This window comes from Thamnophis sirtalis, unplaced genomic scaffold (genome assembly GCF_051295495.1).
Source record: "Thamnophis sirtalis isolate CommonGarterSnake01/CBP01778 unplaced genomic scaffold, rThaSir2_p1.2 scaffold_8, whole genome shotgun sequence".
Classification (NCBI taxonomy): domain Eukaryota; kingdom Metazoa; phylum Chordata; class Lepidosauria; order Squamata; family Natricidae; genus Thamnophis; species Thamnophis sirtalis.
The window spans coordinates 59,898,531-59,923,707 of NW_028261388.1; positions in this window are offsets into that span (position 1 = coordinate 59,898,531).

A 25,177-nucleotide genomic window follows, 5' to 3' on the forward strand; every position below is an offset into this window, starting at 1 on the left:
CAGATATGTGATTAGCCCTGAGGTGGTAGAGAAACTGAGACTGAGGACACTGAGGCATAGCCTTTTGCCAGCCAGTTCGGTGAGTGGCAGGGGGGTGGGTCACTTCAAAAATGAACTGTGGGAAGGAGGAGCCAATGTTGCGATGTCACAATGTGTGGTCTCGACACTCCGAGACCGCCATTGATACTTTGCCGCTGGATGGTCCATTGAGACCTAAACCGTCCCGCAGAGATGGTGATCAGGAAGACGAAGCCTTGCTGGTCTCAGGGACATTGCAAAGTCCCTGATAGACCCAAGGGAAGCACTTTAAGGTGGCAGCAAACAGGCAGCCCCAGGCTGATGAAGTCAGGACGGCTCCGGAAGGAAGGAAGTGAAAAGAGAAAGTGAGTCCACCTGGTGAGGTATTTTTTTTGTTTTGGGAAAACTGTGCAAAGAAACTTTTTTTAAAGCCAAATTAAATCCTTAAGCAAAAGAATTAAGCGGCGAAATTAACTTATATTGGATTGCTTTGGAAAGCTTTTTTTTTTCTTTGTAACTATACTTTGTGGAGTGAAGTGCTTGCAATGTTTCTCATTTCTCCTCTTAAAGTGAACGGATTGTTTTTTTCTTCTGCTTTTTATTTCTTTATTTTTTGACTTCTGGATTAAAACCTTCCTTTTTATTTTAACAATTCTTCCTATTACTTGTTATTAAATTCCATTAAAGAAATTTAAAGAACTTTGTTTCCTATAAGCCAGAGATAAATATTAGAAAGTGAAAAGTAGCAACACTGCCACTCAGAGATCAGAGACTGGAGTTTTTGAAACAACGTATCTCTTCTCTTTCCTTCTTTAATCTCACTGACTTTGTAGCTGAAGGGTTTGCAACTTGTTTACAGAAACTGATAAAGAGCCAAGGGCATGAATTGTTTTCACAGTGCCTTTGATAACTATTTTGGCAGGGGAAGAAAGGGGGGAAAACAGAACCCTTCTCCTTTGAAGAGCATAAAAGAACTTGTGTTCAAGTCAACCTAAAATAAAAAAAATAAAAGAGGCCTGGAAGGGTAGAGTGGCAGTGGCTATTAGTTTTTTTCTTTCCTTCTTTTTTGAAAACATGGATCAATATTCAGATGAAGAAACCTTAAAATTCCAAAATATCTTGACTGAATTCAAAATCTATTGGAAGGATATGGGAGGATTGAGAAGAAGTTGGAAAGACTAGTCTTCCTCACAGCAAAAGATGAAGGGGTTGGAGCCCCAAAAATTAAAGGGGAGAATGAAGACATAGGAAAATAAAGACAAGACAATAGATGAATTTATTAATGGAGCAAATGTGGGTGAAAGTGGAAAGAAGGGAATATGGAAAAGGGAATTTGACTAACTGGAGCCCTACCCCAGATTCCAAGATACAGAAGAAAAAGAAATGGTAATGATGATGGATTTAAGAGGAGAAATTCTTTCAGAAGCAAGATTGACAACCAAAGACAAGCTAATTTTAGTAGCAGCTGATAGGCAACGAGATTACCTGAAAGATCCTTCAAGCAACAAAGTGCAGAGAGAAGTTTATAAAAACCTTATAAAGCTTAATGATATATACATGTACTGGCAAACTAGTAAAAGAAATTTGGATTTAAATTACAAATTGCAATCTGGGGAAAAAGACCTATAAATCTTATTAACATTTTTTTATTTAGATCTTGTCATAAAGGCGTACAGTTTTGTTGTTTTTTTGGATCTGACGAGAGGAGATGGGATATAAATAGTAAATGATTTTTAGCCAATTATAATAACAACAAGGACATGTCAATGGATATTGTTTAATAATATATACATGCTCTGGTATTGGCAAAAGCAACTTGGATACAAATCCTAAACAGCGAGTTGGGGGGAAAGAGGGGGAAAGGTTTAGAAACTTTATTAATTGACTTTTACTTAGAAGATGTCATGAAGGTGTAATGTTATTGGAGGATTTTTTGAAATAGCTAATGAATGCCATTATGTGGTTGTGTCTTTAAGTATGAATGATTTGAGGTAAAAGCACGTTCAAATAATTGTAGTCAAATGAGAATTGTGGTACATTGATAGTAAGATATACAAAGATTTTTTGATTTAAAGTGTATAATCTAATATGAACTATAAGTAATGATTGTGGAAGAAATGCACGAAAGTTATCTGTAACCAATCAACATGCTTTCTACAAGATGTAATGAAGGATGAATCTTTTTTGTGTTTTTGTTCAATTAAAATAAAAAAACTTAAAAAAATGAACCTGTGGAAATGTGAATGGGGAGCCACAAAGAGACATTGGGTTTTATTGTGGCATCCAGAATGAAGAGCCCACTGCTGCTTGAATTCACCTGGCTCCACAAATTGAACCCTCTTGTTAACTGAAGGAAGGGGCTTCTAAGAATCTGTTCCCAACAGGTGGGAAGAGAAATCCTGGCCAATATCCAAAAGAACCAAGATTACAAGGGAATTAGGGGCTGCAAAGAAGGAGAGGAGTACACAGAAGGAGTGCACAGAAGGCGAGGAGAAAATCCCAAAGAAATATTGGGACCTCAGGGAGGCATTCTTTGAGAGGGACTCTGATGTGCTCCTATTCCATCACCCTACAGATTGTAGCATAGAAATCCAACCTGGGGCAAAACTCCCCAAGCCAAAAATGTATTTGATGTCTCCACGAGAGTTAAGGCCTTTATTGACAAGAATCCAAAGCAGGGATTCATCCAACCAGCTGGACCATGGGTGGCTGCTCTGGTGTTGTTTCATGAAAAAAGGATGGGTCTCTTCATTTCTGCATGGATTATAAAGTGTTAAATACTGTGTGTGGAAAATGTTTACGCTCTGCTGCTAATGAAGGGCATAATGGTGCATTTAGCCAAAGGAAAAATCTTTACTAAGCTGTACTACAGAGTTTGCATTAAAGAGGGAGAGAATGGAAAACTGCCTTTAATTTCCTTTTGGGTTGCTTCCAGTTCAGAGTGCTCCCATTTGGATTACAAGGGGCACCTGCTATTTTCATGCAACTGATCAATGAGGTACTGCATGAACATTTGTACAAAGAGATCCTGGTTTACTTAGATGACATTATCATATACAGTGAGACTATGAAGGAGCAGGTGAAACTAGTGCATGCAGTTCTGAATAAACTCAGAAGTGCTGAACTGTATGCTAAATTGTCCAAGTTTGAGTTTCACCAGGACAAGATTGACTACTTGGGCTATCACATATCACACATCACACAGAGATGGACTATGAAAAGGTTTGGGTGGTCTTGAAATGGGGACCCCCACCTGCACTAGAAAGCAGTTACAGAGTTTCTTGGGTTTTGCTATTTTTTATAGACAATTCATCCCTTCTTTTGCTAAGATTGCATTACATCACTAACCTCTTGAAAACTAAGTGAGAAACCAAGCCTAAGCCCAGCCAACCCCTTGAGTGGATCATGGAATGCCAAGCAGCCTTTGAAAAGCTTAAGCAGCTGACCTCCTGGGAGGAGCCTACTGGTGGTGGCAGCAAAAAATCAGCTGCCTCCGAATTCCTGGCTACGTACCTGTTTAGAGGATCTTCCATCTGACGTCTTATCAGGTTTTCTTATCCTTCAGGCAAGAAGGAAAGAAGAAACTGTTTTGCTGGCAAATGCTCTTCGATTTTTGCAGCTTTTGTGCTTGCAAGGAAAGGGGGGCTAGCCCAAGGCAGAACGGCTGTCCGTGCTGGGAACTTCAAACTGCCTTGTGCAGGACAAAGTAGGTCTCCCCCACTCTGTTCAAAGTTTTGTTTGATTTAATCTTATCACGAGCTGAATCCGTTCGCGCGGACAATAATTGTTTATCAACATTTTAGCTTCTTTTCTTTTTCTCCTCCGAAAAATTATTTACTTAGAGGCTTTTAAAATGGCGCCGAACAGGCTGGTTTCTCCGGTAATAACGAACACTTTTTGCTAATCCTCACAAGAATTCAAAACAAAAGAGATTGCTTATCATATGTTTTGGTTTCACAATAGAAGAATTTTACTCCTTCATTAACCTTGCTTATCTGGAAGTTAAATGGTGAGGAATCTGCTGAACGGTCTTGTTACAATGTTTACTCACTGATAGTTTTGCCAAGCCTTAAACTTCAAAATAAAAGCCTCTTTACTTAAAGCTGCATATTCAGGCAATAGAGTTTTATTAACTGCAGGCAGATAAATTTTGAAATGGCCTCAAAACCAAATATTAACTTGAAGTCGTCACCCTCTACTTCCAGGGGCACATCCTCAGTGCCTGGCACAAAGCTGCAGCCTCCACTTCCTACGCCCCCTGCTGGGGATGTGTTAACGAAAGAATTTTTCCTGAGTAATCTAAGCGAGGCTCTTAATGCACAGACAATTAAAATGGAAGATAAGTTTAGAGATAATAGAGAGGAGAGAAAAGAGGAAATAAAAGAAATGAAAGAAGAAATTAAAAGTGAAATAAAAGGACTTAAACAGGAGCTGTATGAGAAATTTGACGCTAAGGTTGATAAAATTAGAGACGACATGCTGAGTCTGGTAACTGTATTAACAGAACATATTTCTGGAATGGAAGATACTCTAGAGGTTCTTAATGATGCCAATGCTAACTTGACATTGAAAACAGAGGTGGTGGAACAAAAAGTGGAAAATGCTGAAAAAGAAATTATTATGATACAGTACCGACAAATGGAGTTCGCATTAAGAGTAAGGGGGCTGCGTGAGGAGAAACAGGAGAACCTGAAACAGATCCTATCGGAAGCTTTTGACCGCCTGATGGGAAGACCAGGGACCAACCAAGACTGGCAAATTGACAAAGCTTACCGCGTTAACTCCTGGCTGGCAAAGCAGAAGCAGCTTCCTCGAGACATCGTTATATATTTTACTACAAGAGAGCTTAGAAATATGGTACTGCAAGCGTCTTATAACACTAAGCTTCAAATTGGCGGTCAAGACCTGGCTGTTTTGAAAGAGATACCACCTCAAATGTTAAGAGCCAGGAGAGACTACGCTTTTTTGGTCGAAGAACTCAGAAATCGTCAGATACAGTATAGATGGGATGCACCATTTGGCATCATATTTACATTTGATAAGCAAAGGTACCGCCTCAACACTGTATGGAAAGCCCGAGATTTTTATTATAATATATTGAAGGCCGGACACCCTGCACCATCTGGACCTAGAGAAAGACCACAAGAAGGACAGGATAGACAGCAAACTACACAACCACCAGACAAGATGGAGCATCTCTCTTCTCTAGAAGTGCAAGGTGCTATGGAACCAAGACCTAGCCGCATGACTACTAGACGTATGGAGAAACAAGCTAAAAAGCAACAGCATCAACAATCATCGGCCATCGATCAAGGAACTACAATAACAAATCTGGAAGCAGTGGGAGGAGCTAGACCTAAGGTTAAACAGGCCGTGCAGGAAGCTCTAAATATGCTTCAACCAACCAAAGATGACAACTAAGATTTTAACATGGAATGTCAACGGACTGAATTCTCCACAGAAGAGGAAGAAAATATTTCATTATCTCAAACAGTTTAAGAACGATGTAATTTGTTTGCAAGAAACTCATATCAAGTCAACTGATCAAAAATATTTGATCAACTCAAAACTTGGTCAACATTTTGCAGCTTCTGCTATGGAAAAGAAGAATGGTATAGTTGTATACTTAAGAAAAGATATGAAAGCTGAATTAATAGAAGCAGATCCCTTCGGAAGATATATTGCTTTAGACTTAATCTTAGAAGGGAAAAAGACATTACTTTTGGGAATTTATGCTCCCAATCAACAGCAAGATAGATTCTATAGAAATCTTCATGCTAAATTAGTACAGTGGGACTATAGTTCCTGTATACTATTGGGTGACTGGAATGGAGTGATAGACACTAAGAGAGATAAGAAGATTTCCCGCCTAAATACCAAGATGTGAGCAAAGTTACCCAAATCTTTCTTTGACATTATGGATGATTTTGAATTGAGAGATATTTGGCGAGAAAGAAATGCAGAGGAATATGACTTCACTTTCTTCTCGGACAGGCATCAATCCCTTTCAAGGATTGATTTTATCCTAACCACTAATGATTTGCTTTCTAGGGTCAAGAAAACAAAGATTGCAGCAAGGGTCCTTTCGGACCATAACCCAGTTTGGATGGAGTTGGGAAGGGTAGTGCAGGCAAGAAGGTCTTGGAGATTGAATGAAAACTTATTTAGATATGAAAAGTATATTAATGATTGTAAAAAATTACTATCTGAATATTTTGTTTTGAATATGAATAAGGGTACATCTATGGAATTTGTATGGGACGCAAGCAAAGCGTATATGAGAGGAGTTTTGATGAATATAAATAAAACACATAGAAATAAGCAAGGGTTAAAACGAACAGAACTGGAAGAGGAAATTAAGAGAAAAGAGCTGGAGTTAACAATGAACCCAGACGATACAAAGGTTAAGGAAGCTATTAACATATTAAAATCTCAATTTGACATGTTGATCTCTGACCAGGTAGCTACTAATTTATTATATGCAAAACACAATACCTTTTGTAATGCAAACAAACCTGGCAGATGGTTAGCTTATCAGATTAGGAAAAAAAGGAAAACTCGAAATATATCTAAACTGATTTACAGAGGGAAGGAGGTGTTTCAACAGGAAGAGATTCAAAAGGCTTTCTGGGAATTTTTTACAGAACTGTATAAAGGGGATAAAATTAATGGTTTAGACATAGACAAATATTTAGACAAAGAGAAAATACCTTCAGTTAGAGAAGAATACAGGCAAAAATTGAATCAACCAATAACCTCGGGGGAAATCCTGCAGGTAATTAAGCAATTAAAGTCAGGGAAAGCACCAGGTACAGATGGCTTGACAGCGGTTTACTATAAAAACTTACAGTTAGAAATGGTAGAACCTCTTAGAGAATTATTTAATATGATTCAAACGGAAGGTAAAGTCCCTCCATCTTGGAAGACAGCGTTTATATCTTTGATACCCAAAGAAGATCAAGATACTACTCAACCCAAAAATTATAGACCTATTTCATTACTGAATGTAGATTATAAAATTTTTACTAAAATATTAGCAAATAGGTTAATGTTGGTCATTCAACAATTGATACATACGGACCAAACAGGTTTTATACAAGGGAGACAGATGAAAAGTAATGTTAGATTAATTATTAATGCATTAGAATATTTGGGAAAGAACAACCAGATCCCTGCTGCGTTTATATTTTTGGATGCTGAGAAGGCCTTTGATCGAGTTAACTGGCAATTTCTGCTGAAGATACTGCAAAAAATGCAGATAGGAGATAATTTTTTACAGTCAATTAAAGCAATATACCAACAGCAAACAGCACAAATCATAGTCAATGGAAGTTTAACAGACTCTTTTCAAATTGGAAAAGGTACAAGACAGGGCTGCCCTTTGTCCCCATTATTGTTTATTATAACTTTGGAAGTATTGTTGAATAAAATACGGGGCTTGGATGGTTTAAAAGGGATCAAGATTAGGCAGCAAGAATATAGAGTCCACGCTTTTGCGGATGATTTGGTCATAATATTGGAACAACCGCAGGAATCCAGTATGGTTTTAATGAATACGATTAATCAATATGGTCAAGTGTCGGGCTTTAAAATAAACTTAGGAAAAACTAAAATATTAGCTATAAATATGAATATTAAACAAAAGGAAGAATTAGGAGTGATGCTAGGATGTGAGGTAGTTAAAAAAGTCAAATATCTTGGAGTTAACATTTTAACTTCAAATGGGAAATTATATAAGCATAATTATGAACCACTTTGGCATAGCATACAGACAGAGATGAAAAAATGGGAGAAATTGCACTTATCTTTGCTGGGTAGGATAGCGGCAGTGAAAATGAACATTTTACCAAAATTTTTATTTCTTTTCCAAATGTTACCTATACTTAAAAAAGATGCGAACCTTTTAGAATGGCAGAAGGGTATCAACAAATTTGTGTGGGCAGGAAAGAAGCCGAGGGTAAAGATGAAAATAATGCAAGATGTACGTGAGAGAGGAGGATTGAAACTACCTAATTTAAAACTATATTATGATGCAGTGGCATTATCTGTAATTAGTGATTGGACTCATTTAACCAATGATAGAATATTGAATATTGAGGGACACGATCTGGTGTTTGGTTGGCATGCTTACCTGTTATTCAACAAAAAATTGGATAAGAATTTTAAAAGTCATATTTTAAGAAATGCTTTATTGCGGGTTTGGAAGAAATACCAATATAAATTAAATGACAAGATACCCATGTGGGCAATTCCTAGACACGCAATTGAAAATATGAATACAGCACAAAAACAGGACAGAATTACTTACAGACAGCTTCTTACCTCGGAAAGGGGGGTATTACAATTAAAATCTTTAGAGGTATTAAAAGAGGAGAAGGTAGTTCAAACATGGTTCCAGTATGGGCAATTACAGGCTAGGTGGAAAATAGATCAAAAAATTGGTTTTATCCAAGTTGAGGATAATCTGTTTAAACAAATAAGAGATCAAAGCTTAATGCATATAAAGAGGATATATAATGTATTAATACAGATGGATTCGGAAACAGAATTAGTTAAAGATTGTATGATAAAATGGGCTCAAAATATTGAGGAACCAATAATGTTGGATACATGGGAAAGAATCTGGGTAAGAAATGTGAAATTTACACAAGCTCAAAATCTGAGAGAAAATTTTTACAAGATGTTCTATAGATGGCATTTAGATCCTAAAAAGTTGGCTTCTATGTATCCGAATGTACAGCCTAAATGTTGGAGGTGTGGTTCTCTCGATGCTACATATTATCATATATGGTGGACCTGCCAAAAGGTTAAGGCATTTTGGATAAAAATATGGTGGGTCATGCAAAATGTTTTTAAAAGAAGGATAAAGTTTATTCCTCAGTTATTTTTACTGGGTATATGTACTGACTTTACAGTGGTAGAGACCAATTTGATTCTGCACCTGATAACTGCAGCAAGACTGTTGGTGGCGCAATATTGGAAGAAGGAAGACTTGCCTACAATCCAAGAATGGACATTGAAAGTAACAAACTTAGCCGAGATGGCGAAAATATTGGCATATCTCAAAGATCATTCAAATGAGATATATAAACGAGACTGGAAAAAATGGATTGACTATATACAAAATAAATATGGGACTAAGAAATTCCAGTTAGCCTATGCTTAAGATCAGAAATGATTTAAACTGTTAAAAGTCAGTTCAGTAAGAAGAAGCTAAGGTCAATGTAGAATGTCATTAATTTCTTTATTTCTTTTTTCTCAATAGATTTTAGACTGTGTTAGTTAAAAATCCATACCGTGTACGGGTTCTGGGAAGTCGGGGGGGGAAGGAGGAGGGGGGGTGGGGGTGGAGTGAGGGAGGGGCACACACAACAAAAAAAATGTACTTCAATGTCTTAATGATTGACAAATGAGGACATATTTGTGTGTGTTTTTTTAAAATAAAAAATAAAAAAGTTCTGTTTTTTAAAAAAAAAGAAAAGCTTAAGCAGCTGTTTGTGGCCAAACCCGAACATAAATACCATGACACCAATGCCTGTTGTGTGATTCAGGCTGATGCTAGTTTTGTAGCTGTGGGAGCTACACAGCCATACTGTTGCAGGCCAAGGTGGTCTTACAACTCTGCGCTTATACTTCCAGAAAATTAACTGAGACTGAAAAGAGGTGGACAATTTGGGAGAAGGAAGCTTTCGCTCTGTGATGGGCATTATTAACTTGGAGGCTTTTCCTAGAATGGGCAAAGCAGTCTTTTGAGGTGTGGACTGATCACAAAAATTTGAAGGCCCTGCAAACACCACAGAAATGGTCACTTAAGCAAGTTCATTGGGCACAATACTTTAATCAGTTTAATTTTGTGCTGTGCTACAATCCTGGGGGAAAGAACTTTATGAATGATGCTTTGTCCAGATTGCCTCTATACAACAGTGTTAGGCCTGAAGTGATCAGATCAGTCATCCTGTCTAAGCAGCTGGTCACACCTGTAGTTACCAGGTCTCAGAAAAAAATTGGAGCCTGAACTTCCCAATGAAAATTGTGAGGAACTGAAGGGAGTGCTAAAGAGTGATGAGTGTTTTTTATCCCACAAGAAGGACTGCACCATATGAGATGGTCTAGCATGGGTTGGCACTAAATTATAGGTGCCCACAAGTTTGAATGGGTCTGAGCCAATGATTCAAAAGCTGATGATGATTTGGGTTTCATGAAAACTTTACACCTGATCAAGCGACTGTTTTGGTGGCCTTAATTGAAAAAGGACATTGAGATTTATGTTGCCAGCTGTCCTATCTGTGCTGCTGCTCCTTCTCCTCCAGGAAAGCCTGTTGGACTCCTCCAGAATGTTGCCAATCCTAGGGTCCCATGGAGAGAAATATCTATGGATTTTATAGTAGAATTGCCTGAGAGTGGGGGAAATACAGTCATTAGGGTTATTACAGGTTTTCCAAACAGGCACATTTTGCCCCATGCCCTAAGATACCTTCAGCTAAAGGGCTTGCTAAACTGTTTATTCAACATGTGAATAAATCATATGAAGTTCCTGATTGCATTATCTCAGACAGGGTTGTTCAATTCATCTCCCAATTGTGGTGGGAATTCCTAAAACTCTTAGGCTCTGCCTAGGACAGGGATGTCAAACTCAAGGGCCATGGGCCAGATTTGGCCCATGGGATGCTTAGAACTGGCCTGCGGGGCTGACCTGGAAACAGCAAAGGATCAGCCCACAGCCCTCCCAAGCTCTTTTTTCTCTGGTACAGGGCTACAGGAGGCTGTCACAGTCAAAAACAGAGCTCAGGAGCGCATTTTCACTGGCAGAGAGCTCAGGCCACCACAGGCCCCATGGCATGAGTAATTTTGAGCTAGCTTTGCCCACCATGCCCATCCCGAAGTCAAACACAATCCTGATGCGACCCTCAATGAAATTGAGTTTGATACCCCTGGCCTAGGGATTAAGCTCTGCCCATCACCCTCAAATTAACGGGGCTTGTGAATGAACCAATTTGATTCTGAAACAGTATCTTAGATGTTACATAAATTACCAGCAAGACAATTGGGCTGACCTGCTGACCTTTGCAGAGGTCACTTATAATAACTCGGCACATAGTAGTACGGGATTCACCAGATTCAAAGTATGTAGCCCCTTCCCAATAGTCAGTAATCCAGTTACTATACAATTGGACCTACCAAAAAACCTTAGACAGATTAACCCAGTATTTCATGTTAGCCTATTCTCAGGGTTCCAACTAATACACCCATAACAAGCAGAATTCATAGGCAAGCAGTTTCCTCAAAGAACAAGTTTATGATTCTTAAGGTTCCCATGGTTTTCACCTAATGAAAAGTAAAAGTTTTTCCCCTTTTCCAAACAATCAGTCATGTGGTCCAATCAAGGTGCTATCCAGTTGCTTGGAAACTTCATTCCTTCTCTCTTCAGCCGCCTGTGTCCTTGGTTCACAGGAGAAACTATCTTGTTCTGGCTACAAAACCCCAACTATCTCTACACCCCCTCCCTATCTCTCAGCACCATTGTGGCAACACTGAAGCCTCCAAAATGGCCTTGATTAGGCTAGCTTAAGAGTTGGCAGGTTCCCCCCTTAAGGGAAATGAACTTCCTGCAACGGAAAAAGAAAAATCACAAAGAGGTTACTTAGGACCCAATCTACCCCCTATCTCCCCTGGGAGGCCCTTTAGGCTTCTGGGGGTATTTCTCATGAAATTGCTTAACCAACCTATCAGCTTTAACTCTTGACCCATATAGTTTCTGATAGTGGATACCCTTTCCACTGTACTAAATGCTGCAACCTCCCCTTGTACAGTCTCATATCTAAAATCTGCTTGACCTAATAGTGTGTCTCTCCCTGTACTACAACTGGTTTTGTGGCTGCCCAATCTTCCAGCCTGAGCTGGGAGCCTACTGCTGACTTTAACAAGCTGCTGTGAAAGACCGGATGCACTTTCCACAGCAGACGGGGGAGCTTAAGCTGCAGGATAATAGGGTTAATCATTTTCACTATCAGAAAAGGCCTAGTAAACTTGGGCCCTAACTTCTTGCAAGGGAGCTTTAGCTTCAAATACTTCGTTGAGAGGAAACCTTACTTCCCACTTGGAAAGCACTTGGGGAGCTTGATGCTTGCCAGCCTGCACTTTATGGGTTTTTGCTGCTCCTCAAAGGGCTTGCTTAGTATTCTCCCATGCTTTCTTCAGAGACTCCATCCATTCAGTCCAGTGGTGGGTTTCTACAGGTCCGCACCAATCCGCGCGAACCAGTTGGTTGGTGGACCTGGAAGTAAGTAACTTCTGGGAATGCCGGCACCAGCCATGTTGCTCGATCGCCCTTGCCGTCCCATCGCAGCTCACTCGCTCCCCTGCCTGTCTGCACTAAACTAGGCTAGCCCAGGCCAACGCTCACTGATTGGCTGGAGACTGGAGTCCAACCAATCAGTGAGTGGGCTGGAGACGACCTGTTTAAAAGCAAGGCGCCAATGGCCAACATTCCTCTCTCCCATTCCCGAGCTGATCGGTCCTCTCTTCACTTCACTTCGCCTTCCAGGAGCTTGCTGCTTCCCTCAGGTAAGCAACTAAGCACGAGGGAGGGAGGCTAGCTTACGCCAGCTCACGAAAGCCACGGGCTGTGTACGCCACGTGGCTGAAGGCGGGTGGGCGGTGGCCTAGCTTTCGTGAACGAAGGCCTTCAGGCCCTCCCTTGCGAAAGCTGCGGGCTGGCGTAAGCCATGCAGCCAAAGGCGGGTAGGTGGCAGCCTTGCTTTCGCAAGGGAAGGCCTTCAGGCCTTCCCTAGTGAAAGCCGCGGGCTGGCGGTAGCAGCGGTAGTGGCGGCGACGGCGGCCTAGTTTTCACAAGGGAAGGCCTTTAGCGAAAGCCGCAGGCTGGTGTATGCCAAGCGGCTGACAGCCCCCCGCCCCCTCTCTCCAGCCTCGCCTGGCTGGCTAAGCCTGCCAGGCGACCTGCTTAAGCCTGGCCTTGTCCCTCCAGGCCAGTGTCTTACCTCTTCCTGCTGCCTCGCTGCCTGCCTGCTCCCTGTTGCTTCCATCCATCATGACAAGGATCCATCGCATCGGAGTGCTGCTGATTCTTCCTGCTGGTAAGTGACCTGGGTTTTTTTCTTTTATTTTTTTATGTATTTTAAAATAATATTTTATTTATTGTTCATAGAATTTTTTAAAATAGTTTTACTTAAAAGTATTGAGTATAGAATATTTTAAAATGTTTTACTTTATTCTGTGGATTCTTTTTTTAAATTGTCTTAGACTATTTAAAAAAGATTCTATCCAAAATAAATTAAATGCGTGAGAATAGAATGGCTGCCGAATTCCGCCGCTCCGAATGCCTGAGGATAAGAAGACACTAACCGCGGCGCCCAGGACCCCTAACATGGTAACGGAGGGGTTCCTTTTGGGCGCCAGCCTTCAGCCCTCCCAGGGAGGTGGTTGTTTGAGGAGGGGGCCGCCTCTGAGCGGCTCCAGGAACAGCTCCGGAACGACGATATCCCCCCTGGCGTGGTTTTTTGCATCAGCCTTTTTAAACAGCTGGGAAGCGGTGACGACGGCTTTGTGCAAGAGGCAGAGGCTTCGGCCCCGCTGTTTGGAGGGGTGCCGAACCCCCTCACTGACTGGACAACATCGTGGGGCTGGTTTATGCCCCGAAGAGGGGGTGGGAGGTCCAGGAGAGATGTTTGGACTGGACTGGGACTGGGACCGGGAGGCAGAGGAACTGGTTTCCTGTCTCCGCTATAGCTTTGCTGATATCCCTCCCTGTATTTTGAAGCGGCGTTTTACTTCGATCTCGCCGCTGTTTCTGCAGGACTTTAAACGGCTTGACCATCTGCCTGTTTGGCTTAGAAGTAAAGCTACAAGAACTCAATTACGGGCTCCCTGCGGCAGCCATTATCATCAGCTGCTACCATTGCAATCATCACTGCCTCAGGAGTGCTGTGTTGGCTGGGAATTTGGACTCCCTCTAGTGGCCATTACTGGTATTTTTCTGGACCATCAAGTACCTTTATTATCATCAAGCACTATTACACCAGAGAGGCAGTGTGTCGAGAACTTGGACTCCCTCCAGTGGCCATTATTGCTACTTCTTTCTGGCCATATACTTTTCTGGACCATATACATTTTTCTATTGGACTCCCATTAGACTTTGTTAACGAGAAGGCCAAACTTCTAAGATCCTGCCTTCACCAATTCGCACAACCGCGCAATTTTTATCTGGTATGATGAGTGCATGGGATTGTATGTGATTGAGTGAATGATCCCACTTTTACCATTTTATTATCATTGTATTTTATATGTTTTAACTTCTATGTGGGGACTGCTTGGGTGAGTGAATGAGTATGTCTGATTCGGAGGACCTGCCGGGGAAAGCGGGGGCCATTGGGGTGGTTGGGGGGACTACGCCCACGGGAGAGGGTCAGAGCATTGCGGTCATAACAGGGAGAGGCAGATACGGCGGGGACTTTAGGGCTGGCCATTACCGGGGAAGGAGGGCTCGCTACATCACAGAGATCCCTCCTTCCGGCCCTATGAGTCCCACTCCAAGGTCAGATGGCGCGAGTAATCAGGACCCTGGTCTCAGGCTGCTGTCGCTAAATGCCAGGTCTGTTGTTCACAAGGCTCCTCTCGTCCGGGACTTAATTTTAGACGAGAGGGCAGACCTGGCATGTATTACTGAGACATGGCTGGGCACGGAGGGAGGAGTCCCCCTCGTAGAGATGTGCCCAGATGGATTTCAGGTGCTTCATCAGCCGAGAGCCCAGGGAAAGGGGGGCGGTGTGGCTATTGTAGTCCGGGAGTCTTTAGCACCTTGTAGGATCCCTGCTCCGGAGCTTGTCGGGTGTGAGTCCCTACTGGTGAAGCTGGACCTCAAGGGTCAAGTGGGTCTGCTGATAACGTACCTGCCTCCCAACTGCATTGCAGCAGCCCTCCCCTCGCTTCTCGAGTCGGTAGCCAAGCTAGCAATTGAGTTATGGTTCTGGGGGACTTATGGTTCTGGGGGACTTCAATTTGCCTTCGCTCGGTGAACACTCTGATGGAGCGCAGGAGTTCATGGCTTCCATGACAGCCATGGGCTTGACCCAGGTAATTCGAGGCCCAACCCACTCAGCGGGTCACACGCTCGACGTCGTATTCCTCTCGGAGCAGTGGATTTGTGATCTTGGTCTGAGGGGTAATGAGATCATACCCCTGTCGTGGTCAGACCACTGCCTACTGAGGCTAGACTTCCGGAGGCCAAACCCCCACTGTAGGGAGGAGGAACCGACCAGGTGGTTCTGCCCCAGGCAACTTATGGATCCTCTAAGGTTCCAGACAGAGCTTGGGGATATTCCTGATACTCTCGCCCACAGTTCAGCGGAGACTCTTGTTGCTGCCTGGCACTCAGCAGCATCGGAGTCTCTTGACCGGATTGCGCCACTACGGCCGCTCCGGGTCGGCGGATCCCAGAGGCCTCCTTGGTTCACCGAGGAGCTCCGGGAGATGAAGCGCCGGAGGAGACGCCTAGAGCACGTGTGGAGGTCCGATAGGTCCGAGTCGAACCGAGCACTTTTGACAGCATGCACCAAGGAATACATCCGGGCATTAAGAACAGCTAAAAGAACACACATTGCCACCTTGGTAGCGTCCGCCGAGTCCCGCCCAGGCGCCCTGTTTAGGATAACCCACTCCCTCCTAAATAGGAGGGAGACGGGGGACCCCTTACAGGGCAGGGCTGAGGAGTATGTTCAGTTCTTGGCGGACAAAGTTGCTCGGTTTCGGTCGGACCTGGACTCCACCCCCGCAGATCCAGCCGAGACACAAGGGAATGACTTGGCAGACCATCTCTGGGTTGAGTTTCAGGATGTTGCCTCCGGGGATGTGGACAAGGCTATGCGAGCTGTGAGTGCCTCCACCTGTATACTGGACCCGTGTCCCTCCTGGCTGGTTGCCAACAGCAGTGAGGTGACACGAGGCTGGATCCAGGCGGTTGTTACCGCCTCTCTTCGGGAGGGGCACTTCCCCACCGCGCTCAAGGCGGCGGTGGTGAGACCCCTCCTGAAGAAACCATCCTTGGATCCAGCCGTTCTTAATAACTACCGTCCAGTCTCCAACCTCCCCTTCATGGGGAAGGTTGTTGAGAAGGTGGTGGCCTTCCAGCTTCAGCGTACCTTGGAGGAAGCTAACTATCTTGACCCCTTCCAGTCCGGCTTCAGGCCCGGTTACAGCACAGAAACCGCTTTGGTCGCATTGACCGATGATCTCTGGAGAGCCAGAGATGGAGGCCATGTGTCCATCCTGGTTCTCCTTGACCTCTCAGCGGCTTTCGATACCATCGACCATGGTATCCTTCTGCGACGACTGCGGGAGGTGGGGCTGGGCGGCACTGTTTTGCAGTGGTTCTCCTCCTACCTCTCAGACAGGTCGCAGTTGGTGTCGGTGGGGGGGCAGAGATCGTCCCCGAGGCCCCTAACTTATGGGGTGCCACAGGGTTCGGTCTTATCCCCCCTGCTATTTAACATATACATGAAACCGCTGGGCGAGATCATTCGGAGGCACGGGATAAAATACCATCAATACGCGGACGATACACAGTTGTATCTGTCCGCCCCGTGCCAACTCAATGAAGCGGTGGACGTGATGAACCCGGGTCTGGAGGCTGTTAAAGACTGGATGAGAGCTAACAAACTGGTACTCAACCCGGACAAGACGGAGTGGCTGTTGTGTTTTCCTCCCAACAATTCGGCCGACATTCCATCACTCAGGCTGGGGGGTCAAAATTTATACCCCTCAGACAGGGTCTGCAACTTGGGAGTCCTCCTGGACCCACAGCTGAGTTTCGACCATCACTTGTCAGCTGTGACCAGGGGGGCATTTGCCCAGTTTCGCCTGGTGCGCCAGTTGCGGCCCTACCTGAACCGGGAGGCCCTCACAGCAGTCACTCGAGCCCTTGTGATCTCTAGGCTGGAATACTGCAATGTGCTCTACATGGGGCTGCCCTTGAAGAGCATCCGGCGACTTCAGCTAGTCCAGAATGCAGCCGCGTGAGTGATTGTGGGCGCACCACGGTTCGCCCACATAACACCGATCCTCCGTGAGCTGCGCTGGCTACCTGTTGATCTCCGGGTGCACTTCAAGGTCCTACTTACCACTCATAAAGCGCTCCATGGTAGTGGATCTGGCTATTTGAGAGACCGCCTTCTGCCGATTACCTCCCTCCGTCCCATCAGATCGCATAGAGTAGGCCTCCTTTGAATTCCATCCGCCAGTCAGTGCCGACTGGCGACTACGCGAAGGAGAGCCTTCTCAGTTGCAGCTCCGACGCTATGGAACAATCTCCCCGTGGAGATCTGCACCCTCACCACCGTCCAGGCCTTCCGCACAGCCCTCAAGATCTGGCTATCCCATCAGGCCTGGGGATAAGACTTTACTCTCGCCCCTCCCGAATGTTGAATGAATGTTGTGTTTTTACTGCTAATTATTTGTTACTCACATTTTCTTTTGTGTTGTGTCCTGCACTCCCCTCCCCTATTATTGTAAGCCGCCCTGAGTCCCCTCAGGGAAAAGGGCGGCCTATAAATGTTTAATAAAACTAAAAAAAACTAAAACTAAAATAAACCATTTTTAAAAATTCTATATTCAATACTTTAAAATGTGTTGTGCATAGAATTTTTAATTTTTTTTTTACTTTTGTTGTAATTTATTGTGTATGGGATATTTTTAATGGTTTCATTTTAAATTATTGTGTGTGGAATAGTTTGAAATGGTTACAGTATAAATTATTGCTGGTGGAATAATGGTTACAGTATACTATTGCTGGTACAATACCTTAAAATAGTTACAGTTTGCTGGTGGAATACTTAACAATGTTTTTTAAGGATTTTTTAATTTATAGAATATCTTTTTTAAAAATTATTTTAAGGTAATTTTTATTTTTTAATTGTTTATAAAATATATTTACTACAAGAAATGTTATTCCTTTTTGCAAATGTTTTCTTTGTGATGCAATATGTTTCTTTTAAGTGTGCAGGTTGGTGCATGGTTTATGTGTCTCAAAGTGGCTGCTTTTCTATGGGCAGGCCAGGTTGGTGCAAGGCAGCTTTGCCAGATTTCATGTGTTTCACCCTCGTTGTTTAGGTAATTGTGAGGTGGTTGCTGGTTCTGTGAGCTTCCTGGCACTGTCCTTTATAATTTCCCACAATGCCTTGATGGTTTTTATTCCAGTGGCTTTGTCTTTCCTGTCCTTAGGATTAGGGAAAAACTGGTTTCATTTGCAGTCTTTTGGGGGGGGGGGGATTCTTATTTTTTGGTGTTTTCCTGGCACTGTCATAGTTTGTGTGGGTGTGTAATCTCCCGCAGTTATCTACACATTAATAATGATCTAGTAATATTTCCTTATACATTTTAGGGACCTTTCCTTATATTATTGGTGTTTTCTTTCATACTTTTGGATTTCTAATTTCTGTTTCCATTAGTTAGCAATTGCTAAAACTAATACCACGTGAAAAAGTATTCAAAGCCTTCTTGATTTTAATTGTCAATTTATTTATTCCTGCACATTGTAATATTTATTCATTTTCATATCTATGTTTTTCCACTGTTGTGCAAACACAATTCCAGCAGCTGCTAACATGTATAAAATTAAATATATATTGTATTCCCTTTCAAATAGCCAACAAAATATTTCTGGTTTTAATTCCATATCTTGCTTTACCATTCCTTCTAACCACTAACTTCTGAATAGCTACTTGGACCGACCTAAGTGGTGTGCAGAAGACTGGCAAACCAGTGATCCTTCCTCTGTAAGTAACTGTCATTATTGCTGGGTGTGCTCTGTGCTGGGTTCATCCTTGAGATAGTAAAGTCTTGCTTTCTGTGTCTCTCCTTTGTGCAGGTTATTGGAGCAAGGTGGTGAGGTGGTGGTGCAGAAGATCAGCAAAGCAGTAATCTTCCCTCTGTAAGTAGCTGTCTTTATTGTTTTGTGTGCTGGTTTCATTCCAATGATGGCAATGAAAGAGTTCATTTCTGTGTCTCTTCTTTGTGCAGCCCATTCATTGGAGTCAGTGATACTGAAGACTGGCAAGAACTGTCATCTTCCTGCTGTAAGTAGCTCTTTTATTATTTTTGTACTTATTTTAATGTTATTGTAGTTCATCCACTGGGGCAAAGAATTCAGTGACATCGTCTTGGCCACTCCCACCTGGTCACATGGGTGGCAAACAACTCCCATCCGGTCACATGGCTGGCAAGCCATTCCCACAAAGGAGGCCACACCCACAGAGTAGGTTCCAAAAATTTTTGAAACCCACCACTGATTCAGTCAATGATATGGATGAAGGTGGCTCCCTAGAGAGTTCAGGAATGGGGACAAACTCCACACCACCGGTGACATGGAAAGGGGTCAACCCAGTGTTACTATATGCTGTGTTGTTGTATGCCACTTCAGCAAATGGCAACAGCTCTGGCCAATTTGTTTGCTGATAGTTGACATAGCACCTCAAGTATTGCTCTAGCATTGTGTTTGCTCTCTCAGAGGCCCCATTGGTACTCAGATGAAATGCCGAGCTAAGCCCCTGTGAGGACCCAATGGACCTTATGAACTCCCTCCAGAACTTGCTGGTGAATTGAACCCCCCTATCAGAGATGATCCTGCAAGACACCACATACAACCTATAGATGTGTTTACATCTATATTTGCAGAAAATCTCAATTGAACCCAGAACGTGTTAGTTTTGAACCAAAGCTCAGATCCGAAAAACAAACGTATATTAGTAGTGTCCTGAGTCGGGAATGCTAAAAAACCAACCCATTTTGTGATCTGATGTTTCCCTGGGAAGTTACACCCAAGTATATCTTAGAATTTGCAGAAAATCTCAATTGAACCAGAACGTGTTAGTTTTGAAAGAAAGCTCAGATCCAAAAAAACAAACGTATATTAGTAGTGTCCTGAGTCGGGAATGCTAAAAAACCAACCCATTTTGTGATCTGATGTTTCCCTGTGGAGTTACACCCAAGTATATCTTAGAATTTGCAGAAAAACTCAATTCAACCAGAACGTGTTACTTTTGATCCAAAGCTCAGATTCGAAAAACAAACGTATATCAGTAGTGTCCTGAGTCGGGAATGATAAAAAACCAACCAATTTTGTGATCTGATGTTTCCCTGGGGAGTTACACCCAAGTATATCTTAGAATTTGCAGAAAATCTCAATTGAACCAGAATGTGTTAGTTTTGAACCAAAGCTCAGATCCGAAAAACAAACGTATATTAGTAGTGTCCTGAGTCGGGAATGCTAAAAAACCAACCCATTTTGTGATCTGATGTTTCCCTGGGGAGTTACACCCAAGTATATCTTAGAATTTGCAGAAAAACACAATTCAACCAGAACGTGTTACTTTTGATCCAAAGCTCAGATTCGAAAAACAAACGTATATTAGTAGTGTCCTGAGTCGGGAATGCTAAAAAACCAACCCATTTTGTGATCTGATGTTTCCCTGGGGAGTTACACCCAAGTATATCTTAGAATTTGCAGAAAAACTCAATTGAACCAGAACGTGTTAGTTTTGAACCAAAGCTCAGATCAGAAAAACAAACGTATATTAGTAGTGTCCTGAGTCGGGAATGCTAAAAAACCACTCCATTTTGTGATCTGATGTTTCCCTGGGGAGTTACACCCAAGTATATCTTAGAATTTGCAGAAAATCTCAATTGAACCAGAACGTGTTAGTTTTGAACCAAAGCTCAGATCCGAAAAACAAACGTATATTAGTAGTGTCCTGAGTCGGGAATGCTAAAAAACCACTCCATTTTGTGATCTGATGTTTCCCTGGGGAGTTACACCCAAGTATATCTTAGAATTTGCAGAAAATCTCAATTGAACCAGAACGTGTTAGTTTTGAACCAAAGCTCAGATCCGAAAAACAAACGTATATTAGTAGTGTCCTGAGTCGGGAATGCTAAAAAACCAACCCATTTTGTGATCTGATGTTTCCCTGGGGAGTTACACCCAAGTATATCTTAGAATTTGCAGAAAAACTCAATTCAACCAGAACGTGTAACTTTTGAACCAAAGCTCAGATCCGAAAAACAAACGTATATTAGTAGTGTCCTGAGTCGGGAATGCTAAAAAACCAACCCATTTTGTGATCTGATGTTTCCCTGGGGAGTTACACCCAAGTATATCTTAGAATTTGCAGAAAAACTCAATTCAACCAGAACGTGTTAGTTTTGAACCAAAGCTCAGATCCGAAAAACAAACGTATATTAGTAGTGTCCTGAGTCGGGAATGCTAAAAAACCACTCCATTTTGTGATCTGATGTTTCCCTGGGGAGTTACACCCAAGTATATCTTAGAATTTGCAGAAAAACTCAATTCAACCAGAACGTGTAACTTTTGAACCAAAGCTCAGATCCGAAAAACAAACGTATATTAGTAGTGTCCTGAGTCGGGAATGCTAAAAAACCACTCCATTTTGTGATGTGATGTTTCCCTGGGGAGTTACACCCAAGTATATCTTAGAATTTGCAGAAAATCTCAATTGAACCAGAACGTGTTAGTTTTGAACCAAAGCTCAGATCCGAAAAACAAACGTATATTAGTAGTGTCCTGAGTCGGGAATGCTAAAAAACCACTCCATTTTGTGATCTGATGTTTCCCTGGGGAGTTACACCCAAGTATATCTTAGAATTTGCAGAAAATCTCAATTGAACCAGAACGTGTTAGTTTTGAACCAAAGCTCAGATCCGAAAAACAAACGTATATTAGTAGTGTCCTGAGTCGGGAATGCTAAAAAACCAACCCATTTTGTGATCTGATGTTTCCCTGGGGAGTTACACCCAAGTATATCTTAGAATTTGCAGAAAAACTCAATTCAACCAGAACGTGTAACTTTTGATCCAAAGCTCAGATCCGAAAAACAAACGTATATTAGTAGTGTCCTGAGTCGGGAATGCTAAAAAACCAACCCATTTTGTGATCTGATGTTTCCCTGGGGAGTTACACCCAAGTATATCTTAGAATTTGCAGAAAAACTCAATTCAACCAGAACGTGTTACTTTTGATCCAAAGCTCAGATTCGAAAAACAAACGTATATTAGTAGTGTCCTGAGTCGGGAATGCTAAAAAACCAACCCATTTTGTGATCTGATGTTTCCCTGGGGAGTTACACCCAAGTATATCTTAGAATTTGCAGAAAAACTCAATTGAACCAGAACGTGTTAGTTTTGAACCAAAGCTCAGATCCGAAAAAAAAACGTATATTAGTAGTGTCCTGAGTCGGGAATGCTAAAAAACCAACCCATTTTGTGATCTGATGTTTCCCTGGGGAGTTACACCCAAGTATATCTTAGAATTTGCAGAAAAACTCAATTCAACCAGAACGTGTTACTTTTGATCCAAAACTCAGATTCGAAAAACAAACGTATATTAGTAATGTCCTGAGTCGGGAATGCTAAAAAACCAACCCATTTTGTGATCTGATGTTTCCCTGGGGAGTTACACCAAAGTATATCTTAGAATTTGCAGAAAAACACAATTCAACCAGAACGTGTTACTTTTGATCCAAAGCTCAGATTCGAAAAACAAACGTATATTAGTAGTGTCCTGAGTCGGGAATGCTAAAAAACCAACCCATTTTGTGATCTGATGTTTCCCTGGGGAGTTACACCAAAGTATATCTTAGAATTTGCAGAAAAACTCAATTGAACCAGAACGTGTTAGTTTTGAACCAAAGCTCAGATCCGAAAAACAAACGTATATTAGTAGTGTCCTGAGTCGGGAGTGCTAAAAAACCAACCCATTTTGTGATCTGATGTTTCCCTGGGGAGTTACACCCAAGTATATCTTAGAATTTGCAGAAAAACTCAATTCAACCAGAACGTGTTACTTTTGATCCAAAACTCAGATTCGAAAGACAAACGTATATTAGTAATGTCCTGAGTTGGGAATGCTAAAAAACCAACCAATTTTGTGATCTGATGTTTCCCTGGGGAGTTACACCCAAGTATATCTTAGAATTTGCAGAAAAACTCAATTGAACCAGAATGTGTTAGTTTTGAACCAAAGCTCAGATCCGAAAAAAAAACGTATATTAGTAGTGTCCTGAGTCGGGAATGCTAAAAAACCAACCCATTTTGTGATCTGATGTTTCCCTGGGGAGTTACACCCAAGTATATCTTAGAATTTGCAGAAAAACCCAATTCAACCAGAACGTGTTACTTTTGATCCAAAACTCAGATTCGAAAAACAAACGTATATTAGTAATGTCCTGAGTCGGGAATGCTAAAAAACCAACCAATTTTGTGATCTGATGTTTCCCTGGGGAGTTACACCCAAGTATATCTTAGAATTTGCAGAAAAACTCAATTCAACCAGAACGTGTTACTTTTGATCCAAAGCTCAGATTCGAAAAACAAACGTATATTAGTAATGTCCTGAGTCGGGAATGCTAAAAAACCAACCAATTTTGTGATCTGATGTTTCCCTGGGGAGTTACACCCAAGTATATCTTAGAATTTGCAGAAAAACTCAATTCAACCAGAACGTGTAACTTTTGATCCAAAGCTCAGATCCGAAAAACAAACGTATATTAGTAGTGTCCTGAGTCGGGAATGCTAAAAAACCAACCCATTTTGTGATCTGATGTTTCCCTGGGGAGTTACACCCAAGTATATCTTAGAATTTGCAGAAAAACTCAATTCAACCAGAACGTGTTACTTTTGATCCAAAGCTCAGATCCGAAAAACAAACGTATATTAGTAGTGTCCTGAGTCGGGAATGCTAAAAAACCACTCCATTTTGTGATGTGATGTTTCCCTGGGGAGTTACACCCAAGTATATCTTAGAATTTGCAGAAAATCTCAATTGAACCAGAACGTGTTAGTTTTGAACCAAAGCTCAGATCCGAAAAACAAACGTATATTAGTAGTGTCCTGAGTCGGGAATGCTAAAAAACCACTCCATTTTGTGATCTGATGTTTCCCTGGGGAGTTACACCCAAGTATATCTTAGAATTTGCAGAAAATCTCAATTGAACCAGAACGTGTTAGTTTTGAACCAAAGCTCAGATCCGAAAAACAAACGTATATTAGTAGTGTCCTGAGTCGGGAATGCTAAAAAACCAACCCATTTTGTGATCTGATGTTTCCCTGGGGAGTTACACCCAAGTATATCTTAGAATTTGCAGAAAAACTCAATTCAACCAGAACGTGTAACTTTTGAACCAAAGCTCAGATCCGAAAAACAAACGTATATTAGTAGTGTCCTGAGTCGGGAATGCTAAAAAACCAACCCATTTTGTGATCTGATGTTTCCCTGGGGAGTTACACCAAAGTATATCTTAGAATTTGCAGAAAAACTCAATTCAACCAGAACGTGTTAGTTTTGAACCAAAGCTCAGATCCGAAAAACAAACGTATATTAGTAGTGTCCTGAGTCGGGAATGCTAAAAAACCAACCCATTTTGTGATCTGATGTTTCTCTGGGGAGTTACACCCAAGTATATCTTAGAATTTGCAGAAAATCTCAATTGAACCAGAACGTGTTAGTTTTGAACCAAAGATCAGATCCGAAAAACAAACGTATATTAGTAGTGTCCTGAGTCGGGAATGCTAAAAAACCAACCCATTTTGTGATCTGATGTTTCCCTGGGGAGTTACAATCAAGTATATCTTAGAATTTGCAGAAAAACTCAATTCAACCAGAACGTGTAACTTTTGAACCAAAGCTCAGATCCGAAAAACAAACGTATATTAGTAGTGTCCTGAGTCGGGAATGCTAAAAAACCAACCCATTTTGTGATCTGATGTTTCCCTGGGGAGTTACACCCAAGTATATCTTAGAATTTGCAGAAAAACTCAATTCAACCAGAACGTGTTAGTTTTGAACCAAAGCTCAGATCCGAAAAACAAACGTATATTAGTAGTGTCCTGAGTCGGGAATGCTAAAAAACCAACCCATTTTGTGATCTGATGTTTCCCTGGGGAGTTACACCCAAGTATATCTTAGAATTTGCAGAAAAACACAATTCAACCAGAACGTGTTACTTTTGATCCAAAGCTCAGATTCGAAAAACAAACGTATATTAGTAGTGTCCTGAGTCGGGAATGCTAAAAAACCAACCCATTTTGTGATCTGATGTTTCCCTGGGGAGTTACACCAAAGTATATCTTAGAATTT